Source organism: Pinus tabuliformis, chromosome 5_2 (assembly GCF_031772625.1).
Source record: "Pinus tabuliformis cultivar Carrire ecotype Pingquan chromosome 5_2, CPIR1, whole genome shotgun sequence".
Lineage (NCBI taxonomy): Eukaryota > Viridiplantae > Streptophyta > Pinopsida > Pinales > Pinaceae > Pinus > Pinus tabuliformis.
In genome coordinates this window covers 367,590,950-367,614,384 of record NC_142306.1, presented here as the reverse complement: position 1 = coordinate 367,614,384, position 23,435 = coordinate 367,590,950, and the positions used below count along the sequence as shown (strand labels likewise).

General features: G+C 38.9%; 2 pseudogenes; both read left to right on the top strand.

Moving 5' to 3' along the window:
- Window positions 1-664: 664 nt before the first annotated feature.
- Window positions 665-1,141, top strand: LOC149158985 (polygalacturonate 4-alpha-galacturonosyltransferase pseudogene; annotated as a pseudogene).
- Window positions 1,142-6,334: 5,193 nt separating this feature from the next.
- Window positions 6,335-6,811, top strand: LOC149158984 (polygalacturonate 4-alpha-galacturonosyltransferase pseudogene; annotated as a pseudogene).
- The last annotated feature ends 16,624 nt before the right edge of the window (window positions 6,812-23,435 follow it).

Genomic DNA, 23,435 nt, shown 5'->3' with positions numbered 1-23,435 from the left:
AAGTTAACCATTATGTTATCACTGAAAATGCTGTAGTCAAAATTTTTTAGCCTGGCTTAAAGAGTGGGTGTTTTCGCAGCGCCTGAATTATTTTTAGCAGTTTCGCAGCGCTACCTGTTTGAGTGGTTTCGTAGCGTGCTACGAAACTGGGGATTTGTTCGAGTTTTCAGTGGAGGCCCAAATCATAGCATGCCTATTGTACACTGGCTACAACTGTTGTGGATGAGGTTGATGTGCTTAAAGGTCTAATGCTGACTAAAGGATATAACTCTGGTGTTATGCATTATTTTCTGACAATGTGCTGGCTACCTCTGTCGTGGTTAATTCAACCATACTGAATGCCAAGGAACCTGAAAAGCATGTTTTTCATCTTGTAACGGATAGATTGAATTTTGGGGCTATGAAGATGTGATTTTTAGAAAACCCCCCAAGCAAAGCTACAATACATGTTGAAAATGTTGATGATTTCAAATGGCTAAATTCTTCCTATTGTCCAATTCTAAGGCAGCTTGAATCTGTAGCAATGAAAGAATATGATTTTAAGGCAGATCACCCAACTACTCTAGCAGCGGGTTTTTCCTATTTGAAGTATCGAAATCCAAAATACTTGTCTATGCTAAATCATCTTCGCTTTTAGTTACCACAAGTTTACCCCAAACTGGACATGATCCTCTTTTTGGATGATGATATCGTGGTACAGAAAGATTTGACTGCACTCTGGTCTGTCAACCTCCAAGGAAAAGTAAATGGTGCAGTTGAAACATGTAGCGAGAGTTTCCATTGCTTTGACAAATATCTGAACTTTTCTAATCCTCACATAGCCCAGGAATTTGATCCGAACGCTTGTGGTTGGGCATATGGAATGAATGTTTTTGACTTGAAAGAATGGAAGAAACGTGATATAACTGGCATTTACCACAAGTGGCAAAGCATGAATGAGGACAGGGTATTGTGGAAGCTTGGAACTCTGCCACCCGGTTTGATTACATTTTACAACTTGACCTTCCTTCTGAATAGTTCCTGGCACGTATTGCGCCTAGGATACAACCCAAGTGTCGAGTTTTCAGATATTGAGAATTCAGCTGTCTGTCACTATAATGGAAACATGAAGCCTTGGTTAGAGATAGCAATGAGCAAATAAAGGTCTTACTGGACAAGTAATAACATACGTGTTAACTGTATGACACATGGCCTCTACAACAGCGCGCTGGATTGTGGATTATGTTTGTGGAATTGCCGGGTGTTATAGATTATTCCGTTCATGCGCAAATGGAGGATTGTCATTATAATTTCTGGCGCTCACTTAAAAGCCACAGTTCAAGAAAATCTTGCTTATACAGAAGCTTATAATAATCTAGAGATTTTGCATCAGGAGTAGCAGAGATAGTTGTGGATATGTCGGGGTTTTCTCATACCCGGTTTTCTGCATGTGGGAGCTTCAGATTCAGTGAGATTGTAGGTGAAGCGGTGGAGCTATTAGTTAACCAGATTGAAATGCTACTCTGTACTCAGGAAAGTATGGTTTTGACATAAAGAATCCTAACAGCATATGTTAATTGTTTCCTTTGGATACTGTCATTAAAGCGATGCCATTGGAATTGTTTCTGCAAGTCATTGGGTTTATGAAGAAAATTGCAGATTTGGTTGAAAGTTATAAGCATGGAGTTTGCCTACGTGACCTCCCAGATGAAGAATTTAACAGTCTTATGGAGATGCATGCAACTGGTCGTCTCTCGTGGCTCATTGATGTAAAAAGGCGTTTAAAGTTACCCCGCCTTGTGATGGGCAGATGAAGTGGAATAGAGGATGTTAACACAGTTCCACTAGCTGTTCTGACCTATGCTATGGAGCTCAAACTTTACCTTGAAAAGCCTGCACCTCGTGCAATTCATTCATTGACAGTCAATGTCTTTAATCTACAATCAAGGGTGCGGCATGATTTTGTCTTCTCTAGCTGGGAGGCAGTGGATGCCTACTGGAAAACTCTTGAATATTGTCTCTGTGCTGCAGAGCCAGCTGTTGCTCCACGTGCTTTTCTTGGATATACTGTACCTGAGATTTTTGTATAATGTTCATGGACATCTGTTCGGGTTATGAGTGTTGAGCAATGCACAGAGTTACTCAAATGTGTTGCAAATGATGATCTCCAAAAGTGTATGCCATTTAAGGAGTGTGTCAAGATTGTTCAGGATCTAAACCTTACATTGGAGCGGGTTCTGAGGGTATCTCATGAGGAAAAAAGGAAGCACGAACTTTTTGAAATAAGTTGATGAGCAGATTTCATGGTGATCCCAGATGTTTCTATTGTGTGGCCACAGTTGATTTTAGATGATCAAAAGGCCCGTTCAAGGAAAGTTTGAGCTCCCAATGTCACATTCATTGGTAGTCTAAGCATTCAATGTTGAAATTTTCCAACAGTCTCTTTCCATCTATATTTGACATTAGAGAATGGAATTTTTGAGAAAGGACACAGCCATCTATAATGGATGCTTCAAGAGATTAACGCGCACCTTTTAAGAATGTTCCAGCAGTTCTTATGGGGAATTGGACTCATATGCGAGGGCTTTGTTCTATACCAACAGAAGGATCAAGACATTATTATTCACCTTCTGTGGACGGTCCAGTATGCAGTAAATTACCTTACATGGATGTTGTGGGAGATTCCAAGAGTCCTTTAACAGAGGAGACAAGTTTTTCCTCAAGAGAAATATTTGTTGCAAGCAAACCTTTTCAAAACAACTAAGTGCTTAAGCCATGAACACTGATGATTATTTAGAAAATCAGAGAGGAAGACTGTGTTTTCTAAATCACACAGCAGTTTCGTAGCGCGCTACGAAACTGCTGTAGGTGATGATTTTAAACACAGAACAGCTATGCTGGTGAGATGACTGAGAAACTTGAAAGAGAGACACTTGTCTATCAGTATAACCTACAGCACATCCAATATGTGGCAGTCCGCTTTATTTTGGTCAATTAAGGATAAAAGGCAAGCTCTTTTAGATTCGAATATGGTGAGGCAAATCAAAGACCGACAAACAGGAACAGTTTCCTATATTTCAGGATGACGGGAAACACATTATATTAAGGGCCAACTAGCAACTGCAGACACCTGTTCAGCTCATAAGGTTTCCAGCTCATTTGAAAGGTGTGGGGATATGCGTTGTTCGGGAAGAATTAAAGAGCAGTGGACTTGTTTTTAAAGTGATGAAGAGTGGTGGGAGACAAAGACCGTGAAAACAGAGCATTCCTCTTGATCAATTAATAAGCATATACGTAACTAGAATCCAAAGCTAGTTCGTTCTGTGTACTCTCCTTCAAAGATACTTCACCCTAAACAGCCAAAGGACATGTGTCAAAAGCCAGAAAAGCATCATGCGACAAGGAGCAAAGATTTAGGATTTTGATTAAATGAAAACCATTTGTGATTTCAGTTTAGACATTTTGTAATTAATAAATTATTTATGCACTAGATAGGGGTAGTCAATAGCCACCTTCGAGGCTCCCCTCATGCTGGAGGAGGAAGCTCGAGGTGGTTAAGCTTGTTTGCCTATATATGGATCAATAGGAGATGTAGAAGGGGTTGGACATTTTATACAAAAACAGAGTTGTTTTGGGCCATTGTAAGACTTTTTGACAGTAATAGTAAAACAGTGTTGATCTCTACTCAAGATTATCGATGGATTATTGTGTTCAAATATAATGATAGTGTTTTATATTTTATGTTCTTTTACAGCCTTGTTGTAACACAATCACTCAGAATTCATAATCTTATGCTCTGACTTCCTGTGTGTTTGGCAAGCTGTGTTTTGATGGAGTATGTTTGTCATGTAATGCAAAGAGCCTTGACTTCCATGAGATGACTATGTTTTTCTTGTTTACTTAGTATATGAGACTCCATAGCCCAATGAAGACCAGTTTGATATGTTTCCAACCAGCTTTGTTTTCATGAATGAATAAAGAGTTAGCCATCTATTGTAGTGAAGGATTTTATCAAGAGTTTGTGAGAGAGCCCTCTCTGATCAAAGAGGCTAATCTTTGGTCTAAAGTTAGGTTGAAAGAGTTACATGAAATCTTGCTTGGTTGCAGCCCTCAGTAGTGATTTTGTGATAACATTTTGGTGCGTCTGCCAGGAGCTTAAGATTGAATTTCTGAAGGTAGCAGGAGTTCAAATGATTTTTAAGGCTGCAAAACTACCTTGGCGACTCCACACATCAAAGAATAAATTAGAAGGTGACTCCACTGTTAGAAGATCAATAGCTTGATGAAGTTTCAAGATGGATTCCACTGCAAGAAAGAATGCCAGGTATGCTCCTCTCATATCCCTGGTTTTCCAAATCCTATGCCAAAGGTTGATTGGTTTTATGATCTTCCAATATTCAAAGATGAAAAGAAGGATGATGCTGCTCTCCATTTGGTTAAGTTTCACATACATGTACGCAGTCTTAAGGTTCATTTCCCTGAAGATTGTCTCATGAGGATGTTTATGGCTACTTTAGAAGGAGAAGCATGGTCTTGGTATAAAAGTTTGGAAAATGGTTCATTATCTTCTCTTGCTGATTTCCATGATGTGTTCTGTGAAATGTATAAAGAATGTTATCCTTCTTTGTTGCTGCTCAAAGATTGCTGTAGGCATTCTTTGAATCTTATTCAGTACTTGGAGGATTGTTATGGTGATGATGAATTTACAGATGAAGAAATTTTAGAGGCTCTTCATAACAATGTTTTTCAGCACCAAGGAGAAGGTATAACACTCCATGAAGCACAGCATGAAGAGCAGCAAGAGTTTACCTGTGAAAACCATGTTTTATCCTTAGATATTGATGTAGAGATGCAGCAGATTTGTCAGGCTTCAGATCATGATGAAGACGAAATTGATTGCACCCAGCAAGAAGAAATATTGGAGGAAATTTTCTATGACACTCAGACAGAGGAAAAGCTTGCTCAATTTTGTAATTCCTTGCAGCATCTCACTTCAAATAATAATCATAATAGTGAGGAAAATTCCATTGTTTGTTGGAATGATTCAGAAAGGCAGCTGGATAGCTTGTCAAATAGAAAAGTGGATAGCACATCAGAGGGGTCTTGTGTGGTTGAGAATCAGTGGCCTGAAAATGAAGAGTGTTATCATGATCATTATTTTCAGCAGCTTTCTATGACAGAACACAAGGAGAGAGTGCCACTTCCTTTCTCTTTCACGTTTAAAGAGCTATACGTGGTTGTTGAAGATCAGTTTGCACAACCTGAAGGTTACAAGAAGAATCAAGCTGATCATGTGTTCTGGGATCCTATAGCTGATTACATGGAAGAGTTTTACTCTCCAGTGTTTCAGTTTTCCTATGAAGATCAGAGACAATTTCAGTGGCAGCGGTCATCATACTATCACATTGGCTCTGAACTCCGGGACAGTCAAAGAAATCAAATATCAGATGAGGCTAATGATTGGCTGCATTGGAAGTTTCATATTGATTGAGCTGAAGAAGTTGAAATGGTTAGGGTAGGTAGGTAGAGGTAAATGCAAATAAGCTCAAGGTTAACTGAGCATTTTTCTTTCTCAGTAGATATAGTTTTCTTTCTCCTACAGTCATGCTTGTCAAGAAAATTTTGGTTTGTCAAAAATGGATAAGGCACTGGAGCTGCATGTTCTTAGTGCACCACAAGGGCACACTATCCCAAGTGGAGCCACTGTTATCACTGAAAATGCTGTAGTCAAAATTTTTTAGCCTGGCTTAAAGAGTGGGTGTTTTCGCAGCGCCTGAATTATTTTTAGCAGTTTCGCAGCGCTACCTGTTTGAGTGGTTTCGTAGCGTGCTACGAAACTGGGGATTTGTTCGAGTTTTCAGTGGAGGCCCAAATCATAGCATGCCTATTGTACACTGGCTACAACTGCTGTGGATGAGGTTGATGTGCTTAAAGGTCTAATGCTGACTAAAGGATATAACTCTGGTGTTATGCATTATTTTCTGACAATGTGCTGGCTACCTCTGTCGTGGTTAATTCAACCATACTGAATGCCAAGGAACCTGAAAAGCATGTTTTTCATCTTGTAACGGATAGATTGAATTTTGGGGCTATGAAGATGTGATTTTTAGAAAACCCCCCAAGCAAAGCTACAATACATGTTGAAAATGTTGATGATTTCAAATGGCTAAATTCTTCCTATTGTCCAATTCTAAGGCAGCTTGAATCTGTAGCAATGAAAGAATATGATTTTAAGGCAGATCACCCAACTACTCTAGCAGCGGGTTTTTCCTATTTGAAGTATCGAAATCCAAAATACTTGTCTATGCTAAATCATCTTCGCTTTTAGTTACCACAAGTTTACCCCAAACTGGACATGATCCTCTTTTTGGATGATGATATCGTGGTACAGAAAGATTTGACTGCACTCTGGTCTGTCAACCTCCAAGGAAAAGTAAATGGTGCAGTTGAAACATGTAGCGAGAGTTTCCATTGCTTTGACAAATATCTGAACTTTTCTAATCCTCACATAGCCCAGGAATTTGATCCGAACGCTTGTGGTTGGGCATATGGAATGAATGTTTTTGACTTGAAAGAATGGAAGAAACGTGATATAATTGGCATTTACCACAACTGGCAAAGCATGAATGAGGACAGGGTATTGTGGAAGCTTGGAACTCTGCCACCCAGTTTGATTACATTTTACAACTTGACCTTCCTTCTGAATAGTTCCTGGCACGTATTGCGCCTAGGATACAACCCAAGTGTCGAGTTTTCAGATATTGAGAATTCAGCTATCTGTCACTATAATGGAAACATGAAGCCTTGGTTAGAGATAGCAATGAGCAAATAAAGGTCTTACTGGACAAGTGATAACATACGTGTTAACTGTATGACACATGGCCTCTACAACAGCGCGCTGGATTGTGGATTATGTTTGTGGAATTGCCGGGTGTTATAGATTATTCCGTTCATGCGCAAATGGAGGATTGTCATTATAATTTCTGGCGCTCACTTAAAAGCCACAGTTCAAGAAAATCTTGCTTATACAAAAGCTTATAATAATCTAGAGATTTTGCACCGGGAGTAGCAGAGATAGTTGTGGATATGTCGGGGTTTTCTCATACCCGGTTTTCTGCATGTGGGAGCTTCAGATTCAGTGAGATTGTAGGTGAAGCGGTGGAGCTATTAGTTAACCAGATTGAAATGCTACTCTGTACTCAGGAAAGTATAGTTTTGACATAAAGAATCCTAACAGCATATGTTAATTGTTTCCTTTGGATATTGTCATTAAAGCGATGCCATTGGAATTGTTTCTGCAAGTCATTGGGTTTATGAAGAAAATTGCAGATTTGGTTGAAAGTTATAAGCATGGAGTTTGCCTACGTGACCTCCCGGATGAAGAATTTAACAGTCTTATGGAGATGCATGCAACTGGTCATCTCTCGTGGCTCATTGATGTAAAAAGGCGTTTAAAGTTACCCCGCCTTGTGATGGGCAGATGAAGTGGAATAGAGGATGTTAACACAGTTCCACTAGCTGTTCTGACCTATGCTATGGAGCTCAAACTTTACCTTGAAAAGCCTGCACCTCGTTCAATTCATTCATTGACAGTCAATGTCTTTAATCTACAATCAAGGGTGCGGCATGATTTTGTCTTCTCTAGCTGGGAGGCAGTGGATGCCTACTGGAAAACTCTTGAATATTGTCTCTGTGCTGCAGAGCCAGCTGTTGCTCCACGTGCTTTTCTTGGATATACTGTACCTGAGATTTTTGTATAATGTTCATGGACATCTGTTCGGGTTATGAGTGTTGAGCAACGCACAGAGTTACTCAAATGTGTTGCAAATGATGATCTCCAAAAGTGTATGCCATTTAAGGAGTGTGTCAAGATTGTTCAGGATCTAAACCTTACATTGGAGCGGGTTCTGAGGGTATCTCATGAGGAAAAAAGGAAGCACGAACTTTTTGAAATAAGTTGATGAGCAGATTTCATGGTGATCCCAGATGTTTCTATTGTGTGGCCACAGTTGATTTTAGATGATCAAAAGGCCCGTTCAAGGAAAGTTTGAGCTCCCAATGTCACATTCATTGGTAGTCTAAGCATTCAATGTTGAAATTTTCCAACAGTCTCTTTCCATCTATATTTGACATTAGAGAATGGAATTTTTGAGAAAGGACACAGCCATCTATAATGGATGCTTCAAGAGATTAACGCGCACCTTTTAAGAATGTTCCAGCAGTTCTTATGGGGAATTGGACTCATATGCGAGGGCTTTGTTCTATACCAACAGAAGGATCAAGACATTATTATTCACCTTCTGTGGACGGTCCAGTACGCAGTAAATTACCTTACATGGATGTTGTGGGAGATTCCAAGAGTCCTTTAACAGAGGAGACAAGTTTTTCCTCAAGAGAAATATTTGTTGCAAGCAAACCTTTTCAAAACAACTAAGTGCTTAAGCCATGAACACTGATGATTATTTAGAAAATCAGAGAGGAAGACTGTGTTTTCTAAATCACACAGCAGTTTCGTAGCGCGCTACGAAACTGCTGTAGGTGATGATTTTAAACACAGAACAGCTATGCTGGTGAGATGACTGAGAAACTTGAAAGAGAGACACTTGTCTATCAGTATAACCTACAGCACATCCAATATGTGGCAGTCCGCTTTATTTTGGTCAATTAAGGATAAAAGGCAAGCTCTTTTAGATTCGAATATGGTGAGGCAAATCAAAGACCGACAAACAGGAACAGTTTCCTATATTTCAGGATGACGGGAAACACATTATATTAAGGGCCAACTAGTAACTGCAGACACCTGTTCAGCTCATAAGGTTTCCAGCTCATTTGAAAGGTGTGGGGATATGCGTTGTTCGGGAAGAATTAAAGAGCAGTGGACTTGTTTTTAAAGTGATGAAGAGTGGTGGGAGACAAAGACCGTGAAAACAGAGCATTCCTCTTGATCAATTAATAAGCATATATGTAACTAGAATCCAAAGCTAGTTCGTTCTGTGTACTCTCCTTCAAAGATACTTCAACCTAAATAGCCAAAGGACATGTGTCAAAAGCCAGAAAAGCATCATGCGACAAGGAGCAAAGATTTAGGATTTTGATTAAATGAAAACCATTTGTGATTTCAGTTTAGACATTTTGTAATTAATAAATTAGTTATGCACTAGATAGGGATAGTCAATAGCCACCTTCGAGGCTCCCCTCATGCTGGAGGAGGAAGCTCGAGGTGGTTAAGCTTGTTTGCCTATATATGGATCAATAGGAGATGTAGAAGGGGTTGGACATTTTATACAAAAACAGAGTTGTTTTGGGCCATTGTAAGACTTTTGACAGTAATAGTAAAACAGTGTTGATCTCTTCTCAAGATTCTCGATGGATTATTGTGTTCAAATATAATGATGGTGTTTTATATTTTATGTTCTTTTACAGCCTTGTTGTAACACAATCACTCAGAATTCATAATCTTATGCTCTGACTTCCTGTGTGTTTGGCAAGCTGTGTTTTGATGGAGTATGTTTGTCATGTAATGCAAAGAGCCTTGACTTCCATGAGATGACTATGTTTTTCTTGTTTACTTAGTATATGAGACTCCATAGCCCAATGAAGACCAGTTTGATATGTTTCCAACCAGCTTTGTTTTCATGAATGAATAAAGAGTTAGCCATCTATTGTAGTGAAGGATTTTATCAAGAGTTTGTGAGAGAGCCCTCTCTGATCAAAGAGGCTAATCTTTGGTCTAAAGTTAGGTTGAAAGAGTTACATGAAATCTTGCTTGGTTGCAGCCCTCAGTAGTGATTTTGTGATAACACATTACATCAATTCTCCGAAGCCCAAACTAGGCCCTCCCTTTTCATATTCATGATGATGCCTCACACAAATCCATAAGAGCGGCCTTAGGTTAGGTAGAGGAGAAACTGCCCTATGCCATCTATTTTATCAATAATAACTTGTCAAAGGCTGAGCTAAATTATACAGTGACCGAAAAGTAACTCTTGTCTATTGTGCATTCATTAAACAAATTTAGGCATTACATTATAGCCTATCAAACATTTATGCATATTGACGATGCTGCAACAAAATATTTAATGAACAAACCAAATGTGAATGCTCAAATTATAAGGTGGTTGCTTTTATTACAGCAGTTTGATCTAACCATTGTTGATAAGCCTGGTAAAGAAAATGTTGTTGCAGACTTTTTATCTAGGGTGAATCTACCTGCAAGTGAAGAAGGAATGGTGGATGACCAGTTACCAGACGAGCACTTGTTTTCTATTTCAGTTCTCTCTCCATGGTTTGCTGATATAGCAAACTATTTTGTATTAGCACAGTTCCCACCAAACTTTCCCTCCAAAGAAAAGAGCAAGATAGTCAGGAAAAGCGCCCCCTTCACCTGGATTGGGGGAAATCTTTTCAAACTTGGCCCAGATCAAATCTTGAGAAGGTGTGTAAGGGAAGAGGAATTTTTTGAAATCCTTCTGACCTATCATGATGGGCCTTGTGGAGGTCACTTTGCAGCAAAGAGGACAACATTCAAAGTGTTACAAGAAGGCTATTATTGGCCCACTCTTCATCAAGATGTGAAAAAGTACACTAGTCAGTGTGATTGGTGCCAGAGGATGGGAAAGCCTACTCCAAGAGATGAAATGCCCCTAAAACCTCAAGTGACTTTCGAGCCATTTGATAAGTGGGGCATGGGCTTCATTGGGCCTATCAACCCTACTTTAAAGAAAAAACAATACATTATTATGTGCACTGATTATTTGACTAAGTGGGCTGAAACCAAGGCAATTAAGGCAACAACAGAAGAGAAGGTGGTTGAGTTCCTAAGGGAGAATGTATTCTACAAATTTGGGTACCCTAGAGAGCTAGTCATAGACCAAGGTAGCTAGTTTACCTCCAACATGATTGAATAACTGCTTAGTCATCACAAAATAAAGCATAGGACCTCCACTGCCTATCATACACAATTTAATGGGAAAGTGGAGGTGACCAATAGGGCACTGGAGGGAATCTTAACCATGGAAGTGAGCAACAACAGGAAGGATTGGGCAGAGAGACTAGTTGAGGCCACTTGGGCCTATAATACCACATGGAAGACCACCACTAGATTTACACCCTATGAGTTGTTCTATGGTAAAAAGGATTTTTTGTCCATTGAGTTTGAATATAACACATTGAGGATGGAACTAGATTTGGATCTCAGTCATGCATAGAAAGAAATATTGTTCCAATTAAATGGCTTGGATGAATTTAGAATGCAGGCCCTCCTACATACGGAGATAGTTCAGCTTTAGAGGAAGATATGGCATGATAAACCTATTAAGGAGAAGCAATTTCAAGAGGGCAATTGGGAATTGTTATATGATTCTAGGTATAAAAACTTCAAGGGCAAGCTAAGGACAAGATGGCTTAGACCTTATGTGGTGGAGAGATGCCATGATAATGGTTCAGTGCAAATCAGAACTATAGATGAAGAAGCCATTCCATTTCTTGTCAATGGACACCGATTGAAAATGTACAAGAGGCCTTTATCAAAGCAAGAGTTCATTGACAATATCAATAAAACAATGATGATGGTAGATCAAGTTCTAGTTCCTCCCTCATTAGGTCACTGAAAAAGAAAAAAAGAATAAGGACTCAGGTGAAAACCTCCATGAGGTGCCTGAGTCCCATATTTGGGTTGAAAACCTCGTGAGGTGGCCCAATGATGAAAAAAAAAAAGAATAAGAAGATCCCTAGGTGAAAACCTTCCTTGAGGCAGCCAGGGCAAACATCTAGGGTGAAAACCTCTCTGAGGTAGCCTAGGTGTTTTTCAAAAAAAAAGAGAGAAAAATATATAATTGTTATTTGCAGGTGGGTGAGAAAGACAGTCAAGGAGCAAAAAGAGGATCCAAAGGGAACCTTGCCTCACACATATCCATCTCCTCCACTCCTTACCATGCATCCCTCCATCATTTCTATCATTTTTCCACTCCATTGATTCAATTTATGCGAAGACTGTGTTTTCTACAAGATCCCTTGTATTCCTACAAGATCCCCTGAAAGTGGCCGGAAAAACCTACAGGAATCAATATGAGGGAATATGGTAGGTTTATTAGGTCCCTAAAATTCATCCTAGACATGATCTAACACCTCACCTCATCCATTATCATCATCCCTGCACTCACCATTCAAAACAAAAAGAGATCAGTTTCTGCGAGTTATAAAAAAAGAAAAACAGAGGAGAGTAAGAGCATTACCTAAATGTCCCTTGCTCCACATACACTCCTACTCCCATTATCCATTCATTACATCATCCTCACAGCCCTAGCCAACAACATGATTAAGGAATTCTGAGGGAGAAGCAGCTACAGGAAATCTTGTAGCAGCCTATTCCACAGAATGTCTATAATCAGCTATAGGTCTTCACTAGGATGATCCAGGAGTAGGAGCAGCATCAGATCTTTACTTAGATACATGAAAAAGCAAAGAAACCATTAGAAAACATCAAGAGGAGGAAGAAGAATGACCATGAAACAAATAAACGCTGCAACACCTATGATCTTCAACAACTATAGCATGGCATCGAAACCACGGGTAAGTATCCCTCTCACCCACTCATATGCATCATTTAATCAAAAGTTGTAAGGGTTATGAGGTAGTTGGTTTATAAGTGAAAAGGTGGATAATTAACTTCACCACCTTCATTCAGTCATCACATGAAAAACCAGGTGTCCTCTCACACGTGGCTGCAGTCAACTCAAAGACAGAGGAGGAGTAGGACAAGAAGTGGTTAACTACGGATCTACGAGGTGGGAGCTGATTACGAGGAGTGGGAAATGATCAGGTGGTAGTGGGGACCAACATTCTAAAAATGGCAACGTACCTCTACTACCAGTACATCGCCTCACCCTAAAACACCATAAAGGGAAATAAAACATCGTTTGCATGCATTCATGCATTTCACCTCCTCAAAACTCCCTCACTCAAGTTTCTCTCAATACTCTAGCCACCCACCAGAAGTAAGGATCCATCGTTCTGCAAGAGAATTTATACAGGAGAATGCATAGGAATTCCTACAGGAAGAGCCTACAGGATACAGTCTACAGGATACACAGAGGCAGTCTACAAAATAGGCAGAGAAGAGTTCAAGAGGGGATATCACGGGAATTGTCCACTACCACCATTCTAAAGAGGCCTCACAAGCAAGATGACAAGAGGGTTTAATAGGAGAGAAACCACAAACATTGTGAGGATACAACAACACCCCCAAGTGCTTGAAATCTTTACAATACATAATTGGATGGGGTTTTATGAAAAACTCACAGGGTATGATGATGAGGTGGCTCAAGAATTTTCTCATTCCCTCACTCCACACAGCTGAATCCATGCCACTATTTTAGTTAGAGGCCTCAATATAGATCTCACCCCAGAGATCATTAGTAGGGTCACCACACTTCCCCTAGGAATTCCATGGAGAAAACAGCCAGTGGCAAAAAGGAAATTCTTTCTAGAAGGTGAAGAACCCACAAAGGACAAAAATGGACTAAGGAGGGATAATCTGCCATACCCATGGAGTGAGGTAGGCTACCAAATCATCAAATATATCTCATGTGAGGGTAGATATAGTGTTGTCTATGGCTACCATTTTAGGATCCTTGAAGAATTAATATTTGGGGTAAAAACACCAGTTCACCAAAGACTCAGCATACCCTATTTCTTGATGCAATCACTCATAGACTCCAACAACAAAGTAAAGGAAGGGAATTCTCAATAATTAGATCACCATGGGTTGATCAGGATCCTCATTGAGAATGACTTCCAAAACCTCAGAATCCCTATAACATGGTCAGTCTTCAGAGACTTTGCAGCTGAGGATGACATCAAAACCCTCACTTATGATCTTAGTCACTCTGTCAGTGAGGAGGAGGCAAAATAGGAAGAAGATACAGAGCTAGATAGGGATGAGATGGATGAAGAAGAAAATGATACAGAGGAACATGATGATGTTGAAGAAGAAGAGGGAGAAGAGAAGGAGGATGATGATATAACAGAGGAGGAAACTAAGGAAGAAACTGATGGAGATGAGAAAGAACAACAAGAGGAAGAAGATAAGAAAAACAGAGAGGAAGAAGGCATTGAAATAGTAAGGGAAGAACACAAAGAGGAGTCACCTAGGGTGTCTCCAGAGGCTATCGAGAGCGAGGTAGAAGCTACCCTCACTGCTCTCAGCACCCCAGTCAAGAAAAAAGGGAAAAGAAAGAGGAAATCCCCACTATATTTCAGAACAAGAAAGAGCACAAGAATCAAACAAGGGAAGCCACAAATATCAACAAAAATTCCTATTGAGATTGAATATTCCCCTACACCAAGAGACAAAATGTCTTCCCATAAGTCACCAATCACCTATGTAAGGAGGCATAGTACCAGATCAACTTCTTTAAAGGGTAAGGCCATCCTACAGGATCCACAGAAAAACCTATGGGAAGCAAAAATAGTCCTACTGGATACTCTGCAAAAATATAGGAAGCTCAATAATTGGAAGGCAAGGTAGGGGAGTAGCAAGAAACAAAAGAAGAAGGCCCTGAAACAAAGGAACGAAGCCCCCATCCTAACCTAGACTCCTACTACTGGTTTATTGAAGGAGGTAGGGTGATACCTAATTTTCCATCCCATTGTTTTTCGAACTTCAGAAGGGGAGGGCCAGAACCCACCGATGGATTCAAATCGCCAAGTCAAAAGGGGTGGAAGACATTGAACACATGGAAGAGAAGCTCAAACAAATGGGCAAAGAGCTAAGTGGCATAAGGGACATAGAAGCAATAATGAGAGATCAACTTGAGAGGGAAAGTGCATGGCTAAGGGAACAACTACAGGAAAGGGAGAACCAACTAGCATGTATGGCCAGCCTCTCCTTGGAGGCCATCCAGTGTAGGATGCCAGCTAAATCCTATGCTCTTTACCTCAAAGAACAATCGCTGTAGTTTTAGATTAAAACACTAGCACAAAGGGGTACCATGCCATTTTAGGACTACAGATAGTTTATTGATCTTTATGATTAAAGTACAATAGAGGATAGGGCCAAAATGGTTGAGTTTTACTTGCACAACATTGCCCTCATAGACATGAATGGTTGGGACCATAATGCCAAGCTAGGAGATCTACAATTAATGGCTTTGGCATCATGGATGAACCATGAGGATTCAAGGGCTACAGAGATGAAAAGAATATTGGCTAGAGAGCAAAATGAACCTCTTTTCATCAGAGCTGAACAATCAAATCCCATGGCCCTAATCAACACCCATAATTTGATTGCAAATGATCCTCAGCTGGCACCTAGATATCTTACTACCCAAGAGCAAGCAATTTCACATTTTGAGGATATGTTTAGGCTACTAGGAGATGATAGTATACATGCCTGCCTAAGGAGATGGAACACACTGCCACACAGCTTGAAGATCAGGGAATATCACTCCCCTCAAAGGTTGAGAGAGGCACTCAATAGGACACCTATGTATAAGAAATCAATGCAAAGGTTGAAGGTCAATTGGATAGGCCTAAAACTTAGTCCACCACTACTCCTAGGGATGCTATAAGGGAGAAAAGAAGAAGAGGAAAAGAGGCAGTGGGAAGAAGTAGAAAAGAAAGCAGGCTTCTATGAACAAGAAGAAGAGACCACAACAGAGGCATGGGATGTCAAAGAGGCTACTAGAGCCATGAAGGACATGGACATTGACTAAGTTTCTCAGAGGATGAGCAACACTTTCAGTAGGGGGGTGATGATGAGCCTCATCATTGGGTAATTATATGGGCCTTAATTCACCTCCTAGCCTAGTCAAACCAACTATTCTCACAACTTATTGCATACTCTGATTATATTTTTTTATGAGATGAGTTAGAGTTGGATATTTTATTTTGTGGTCTAATGTGCATTTAATGCAGTATTAAAGGATAAAAGCAAGGAATTTTGGCAAAGACCTTGGTCAAAACTCGAATGGGACAAGGGAGATGAATTATAGGAAGTAAATCCTCCTCATTTACATTCCTCCATCAACTCGGAGTGCAAATAGCCAAATCATGAGGACTAAAAGGAAGCCAATCAAGTGAAAGACAAAGCACAATTTTATCTCCAGTTTGGTCGCTGAGCCTCCCTAATTTTAAGGAAGTTGTTGGGGACTTTATATGTATAAGTAGAGAGGCCTAGGACCTCAGTAGGATTTAGATTTTTGATTGTAAAACTCTACTCTATTTTTGAGCTGCAAGACTTGTGATAGTTTTTTATGCAATCCATTGTTTTGATAATAAGAATGAGTTTTGTTTTAAGCCAGCACTGAGTTAGCTCAGAGGGCTAAAGCTCTTGGGTTAGATCCCAACCCTATCAGAAAAGGATCCCCTTTATTGTACATGTATGCTAGCATAGATTCATAGTTTAATTGTTCATTTTCTTAAATAGCTGCATTTCCATTACAACAATGTAGAGTAGATTGGTTGTATGCTAGTTTTCTTCCATTTGTGCCTTCTTTCAATTAGCAGGTTAGAAAGGAGAAAAATATCACCATAAGGTTGTCAGCAGGTGTCTCGGCCTCACCTCCTCCCTCTAGGACCATGAATTGAGGAAGAGACCTTTCAGTAACCCCAGAAACACAGATTTCTAGTTCTTGCATGAGCTTTGGAGTTTGTTTTCTTGATTCAGTACTTGGTTCATTTAATTGTCATCTTTTTCCATTACTCTATTTTTGCAATAAGATCTCACTCATGTTCTCATTTCCTTCAACACTTTCTTCATGCATAATATGGACGATTGATTCATGCTTTTCTAGTTTATGAAGATGTATCTTGTTGCATAGTTCTTGAAAGACACACATGTTTTAAGCACTGCAGGTACTTCAGGAGATCTAGAATTCATCACCAGCATCCATCTTCCACCTCATCAACCTTAACCATCTCTTGTTCCACCATCACCCTCACTAGTTTTTGTCCTTTTTCATTGAAATTCCCCTAGACACATTGAGTGAATCTAGCCATCTCTTCTCTTGGATATTGACTGTTGAGTGTTCCTACACCTTCTAACACACTATCCCACTCATCACACACTTTTTTCCAGCTCCCTAACACCGCCAACACCTCACAATTAGCTCTCAGATGTATCCTGTAGGTTTCCTGTAATTCCTATAGGATCATCCTGTAGGTTTCTAGTATATCTTGTTCCTGTAGGTTTCTAGTATATCCCATAGGTTTTCCTAAAATGGCCTGTTTTGAGGCCGAATTGATGGGGAACCTCTAGGAAGTCACAAAGTCCTCCTAGGACCCTTCCACACCATCCAATCACTCCATAAACCTTCTAGCCATCCTCAACAACCTTCCATCCACCTATCACATGCACAAGAACAATTAAATTGCATGCTTGATTTTACCAAAAAAGCCAAAAAAGTGAAAACAGATTTAGTTTAGTTTTATTGCTTACACATTAGTATGGTTTGATGATATTTAATTCTGTAACTTAGATAGAAGCATTAGGTTAGTGTTGATTTAGCAATTCTGCTTAGCATAGCCATTTAAATGGTTAATTAGGATATGGTGTGATTTAGCATTACATGTTGTTTTCCTCATTACTGCAGTAGAGTAGCTCTCTTAGAATAGATTTTCTCTTCTTCCATCAAAGAATCAAGCTTCTTCTGAATCTATGAAAGTTTGGCTTGGAACCCTGGGGTCTCTCGCCGAATGAACAGTGACAACTGGTAGGACCTTCACTTTTACTTGTGCATATAGCACTGTCACCTCCAAGTTTGTACGAACCCCGAGTTGATAAGTAAAGATGGTAGCCCACATGTTCAGAATCCTTGTTGCAATACTGACGCTCATCAAAAGGATTGTGGAAAAAAACTGTTAGGTATTTTTTGATATGTTAATGAAAATTATTGTTTCCTTGAACCAACACTGAGTTGCCTCATAGGGATACATCTCTTGGGTTAGGGCCCAACCCTAGCAGTATAGGTTCCTCTTACTGTACTTGTATGCTTAGGTTATTTCATATATTACTTATTGAATTAATTTTCGCATTATTTCATTGCAAGTATTAGTGAATTTGATTAGTTTTCTTCCATTTGTGCATAGTTGTAGCAGTATATTTAGAGAGATAAATGAATACCAAAAAGGCTGATAACAGGTGGATCCTACCTCAATCCTCCCTTCAAGGACCATGGTTTGAAGGAAAAACTCCCATTCAGCCCCAAAAAGATAGAATTATGATTTCTTATGAAATTTAGGGTTTTCTGCTAATTAGGCCAGCATCTTTTAGTTTTCAAGGATAGGTTGTAGTTGTTATTTCTGATATCTCCAGCTTTGTATTAGATTTCATGGTGTTTCACAATAGGCTACAAGTATTTCCATGCATGAACTAGGAAAATGAATGATGAAATTATGTTTTCTTATGTTGTTGGAGATCTTTCTTGTTTTGACATGATTTATGGGTAAATGCCAGTGATGTGTGTATTGCAAGAGTTTCAATAGTGTAGGAAGATCTCATGTCAGTAGCCCCAACCTAACCTCATCCATCCATAATCGCCAAAATCCACTAAGTCCATAAACCGAGTTATCATTTCATAAGAACAACTTGCCATGCTTGTTGAGAAAATCCAACCATCCTACAAACTTTGGTTTGAGTTCCGAGGAATTCCTAGCCACTTTTTTGCCTTATTACTTCCATCACTCACCTTCCCTAAGCCCTATACCACTGTCCAAATCACTCCTTAAGCTTTCATCTTGATCCTGTAGGAATACAGGGGATCCTGTAGGTGCATTAGGACATCTTGTAGGATGGCCTGTAGTGGCCTATTTTGAGGTCGATTTGTGAAAAATGCATTAAGAAATATAGGAGAAGACCTATGCTTGCCTCTCAAGCCATCTAACCCTTCACAACCATCTCTCTCCACACCTAACCCACCTTCCATACAATCAAGAAGAATTAGCATTCATATTTTCACAAAAAGGACAAAAAGAAAAGGTTGTGTTCATTCATATGCACAACAATAAAGATTTTTATTAGATCAGATTGCATGCTTAGGATAGTTAGGGTTCCACATGTGTTAGCTTTGAATTCTTCTGAAGCAAGATCTCTTAACATATAGCTAGATGAGTGGTGCGTTTTAAGCATTTATTTTAGTCTTTCATTACCGCAATAGATAATATTTCAATTCTCTCAATTAGGGTAAATTCCCATTTCTCTATTGGTAATCAAACTTTTACTAAATCAATAGAAGGGTGGCTTGAGAAGCCCTAATGGTCCATTGCCAACTCAACAATGATAAAGAGTGGATCCATTACATCTATTTGTGTATACAACGTTGTCACCTCCAATTTTGTATGAACTCCAGGTTGTGTTGAAGCCTTGAAAATCCGGTCTACAACAAGGGGGATACCCACCCGCTTGGGACCTTGGTTAGCAGCTCTTTTTCTGTTTGGTATAGTGGGTCCGACTAGGGATATGGGACCAGTTTCCCAATATGTGTGTGTGTGTTGAGAATTGGTATTTCTTAACTAATGATTCCTATGTAAAATGCTTTCTTTATTCTAAATCTAATCTATCAACATGCAATTGTAATCTAATAAATAGAAATATCTGATTCTAAACTAACCCAAGATGTATTTTTTACTTTATGCGATCTAAAATGATTTCAAATGACAGTTGGGAATAAAGATCATTCAACTGTTATGAGAAAAGAATTCAATAAATATAAACCATTTCATATAAAAAGTTAGATGAAACAGTTGTGAAAAACACATTGCATAGTAAGCTACTCATATACAAAGCATAAATAAATAGATATCACCGTACAAAAGTGCCAAATGATAACTTTGCAAGAATGAACATGCTAGATCTGTAATGGATGCCTCAGAAGACCCGTGTGAGCCTGTAGTGGCCATTACCTCCATTACCTTGGGATATTATTTCTCAAGTAAACTATACATGCCTTCCCAAGTAGTGATATCGACGTCTTTGTTGCAGGTGGTGTCTGTGTACAAGGGAGTCATCTCTTTATCTTCAGTACTGGGGGCTTTACCCTTTTTTCCCATAATATCTTGAACTCTGCTCTGTATACTTCTCAGTTCTTTGCTCCTGCAGTTTACAAATGAGGTGAGAATGATGATAAGAAAAGGTGACGGGAAAGCTTTAAATGCGGAAAACATATAAAAGATATCACCTTACGTGAACTGGCTCCTTGATAAGATCAAAACCATATTTCATTAATGATTGCCAACTAACTCATTAATTAACATAAATGCACATAACCAGGCCTCGGTTTATGGAAAAAGCTTTCTTGAATGACGGGCCGTGCAGATCTGCGATAAGGTGATTTTGTGATTTGCTTTGCAATATTGCAGATCATAGTATCACAAATCGCAATATCGTAAATCCTTTACGTGTGGCAAGAATTCATTAATGTGTTTTCTGCGAAATTCGATTCGCGAGATGCGCCATCTCATATCAGTGTTTTAAGGCACTTGAGCGTAGGTGAGGTTTTAAGGCATGCGATGCGGTAAGGTTTTATCGATGTGTGATTTTGCATCGCAATTTCACATTTTTAGAATTCCACTTGTGAGAAGGTATCCTTTACCCTTTTTGCGATGCGACGTGCTTTAAAGAGTGATTTCCTTCTAACTTATTATAAAATGTAAGTCTTTTTAGGTTTTCGAGGGTATTCTCCTAAGATTATGATAGTAAGTTTTATTGAAAAAGGAAATACAGGCATTAATTGATTTTTTTAAATTTTTTGAATAAGGGTCCCCACTTATTTAGTATTAGTGATAACACTAAATAAGAAGGGGGGTTGTTGCTGGCCACAAAAATTGGCGATTCACTTGGAAGAACCAGTTATCTTTGCTTTTCTTTTGAATTTCCTAAACTTCCAAAACAAAAAATTTCCTAGAAAATTAAACTTTATTATAGAAAGATAAAATACACTATGCTTTTTCAGCCGTCAATGATAGTTTGTTTCTTTTGTGTGAACTTTGTTTATTTACTTCCTAGAGCTTAGTCATTGTATTTACATCAGTCACTACTTGGTTTATAAAGATAAAAACAAAGCCTTCTCTGTAAATTAGTTTTAAATATGCTCATTTGTCGTAGGTAGAGCCACTGCTACCAGCAGGCGTTTATAGCCTCGACAGGGTTACCTGTTACCCAGCAATGATCCTATATCCCACTTGGAGAAATATACAATTTTCAAAGAGAAATCCATATCTACACTTATTGCTTTCATTTTATTTTAATCCTTAAAGAACAATGACTTGGTTTGATAGCCAAATTATGACAGTGCCACTCACTTGATTTATAGCTTTGCTGAACAAGCTGGCTCGTGATGAGACCCCTTGTCTTTTGATTGCAACAATCTTGAGTCATTGCCTTGTTGTGGTATGCAGTTTTGGCAAAATCAACAAGTTATAATATCTGTTACACAAAAATATCATCACCATGACTATTTGCAGTCAGTATGGGTCTATCATCACTTGTACTGTCCTCCTAAGCAAGTCTCAGACCTCAGCTCTTCAAGTCAAGCTTTGAAAATGAGAGAAATACATTGAAAATCAACAAAGCTCTGGTTCCGCACTTTCTATCACTGTTGCCTGCTGTCCCGTACCCCCTGTTCACATTACCTGTGGACCTGCCCACTCTGTCCCTAAAGGAGTGGGTGCAGACCCCTGTGAAAGTCAAAAAGGCACAAGTTTATTCTAAAAAACTCACTTTGGGTTAATTTAGAGGATTCTAGAAGGAATTTTGACGTGGATTATTCGCTCTTAGGTGGTTCATGCATCTCAAAAGAGAAGGAGCTAATCCCTTGATGAGAGGAGCTATCCCTCTGAAGGAGGGCTTTATCCCTTTGAAGGAGGACCTAGTAACTTCCCTCCATTGCACTATAAATTAAGGCATTGGGCTGGTTGCTAGAGAGGTTAGAAGCTGAACATTTTTTAGGGTAAATGCTGGTGGAATTGAGACTTCCTAGTTAAGCTTGAGAGGAGATATCACATACCTTTTGGCTTCATTGGGAAGAGAGTGAAACTTGTCAAAGTAGAGGAGACTTCTTGTTGGACCCTGGGAGGAGCTTGTACAGCATCAAGGCACACGTTGTAAAGTTCTTCTTTGATTTGAATTAATACAATCAGATTCATTTTTATCAACAAATTGTCTTATGTCATTTGTTTCATGAATTCCTTGATCTTCATGTTAAATATGTTTTATGATATTGGCTTTTCAGGTGCTATTTAATTTGTTTGCTTGTTTGTGTTTGCAGATTCGCAACAAGGGATCTCACTTGGATCAAAGGAGCGAGGCTTCCACAAACTTGCATTGGACCCAAGGTAGGCCTAAAACACTTGTTTGCCTTTGTTTATAAATGCATATTTAGAGAAAGATAGTTTTTGATTGACTTGCTTGTCACTAGGTCTCTTTAGATTCTAGGAAGGTCTATCTTGTCCGCAAGATCGACTCATTCCGTGTGACAAAATGGCGACTCCGCTGGGGACTTGATTTTTTCTTTGTTTTTACTTTGACCTGAGAAACTGTGTTTTTATTTCTGTTTTTGGCTTATTGTGTGTGGAATTGGGTAGATTCAGTAGATCTAGGATTATTTTTTGTTTTTCATAACTTTGGGAGAGGACCGCACCCTCAGCTTGCAACACAGTGCGGACCTATCCGCACTTTTGCTTTTCGCACAGTGCGGTACCGCACCTGTGTGAACTACGGGCCTGTGGACCTTGTCAAAATTTTGAAAAACTTAAGATTTTCTCTTTCACTCAGTTTAGTTTTTGTTTAGATGTTTTTAGCCTCTGCCTAGATTTCCACGTGACTTGTCAGGAACTTTTCTTAGGTTAATTCCATTGGCATTCATGTTTTAAGCTTTTATCAATTGGGTGTTCTGAGTCTCTTTTTTGAGAAATTCTTAATTTGATTTCCTTTGGTCATTACTTGGAGGTTTGTCTCAGTCTTTTCATAATTTTGCATCTTTTTGCTTTTGTTTTTGCTAAATTGTGTATGAGTGTTAATCGCCTTTGAGTGTTTTTATTTTTTTGATCTTTGGAACTCTCACCCAATTTTCTTGACTTGCACTTGATTGGTTCTCAGATTACATTAGAATCATCTTGTGTTTGAGAATTCTCTTGCATAGATCACATTTGCATAATTGGAATTCTCATTTTCAGAATATGAATGAAAAATGTGCATAGATTACATTTGCATACTTTTCAAATGAATTGTGCATAAATTACAATTGCATAGTTTACATTCTGAAAAATCAATTGTAGATTTAGATCATCTTTCTTTGATTTGAATTTACATATTTTTATTCTTGTTTTTAACACACAAAAATAAAAATAAAAAACTGTTTTGGAATTGATTTGCATTAGTTTTTCTTGATGAAATTAGTGCATTAGAGAATTTGTTATATTTTCTCTTAGTGATCAATTTTTTGCATTGTTGGAAGTGAATG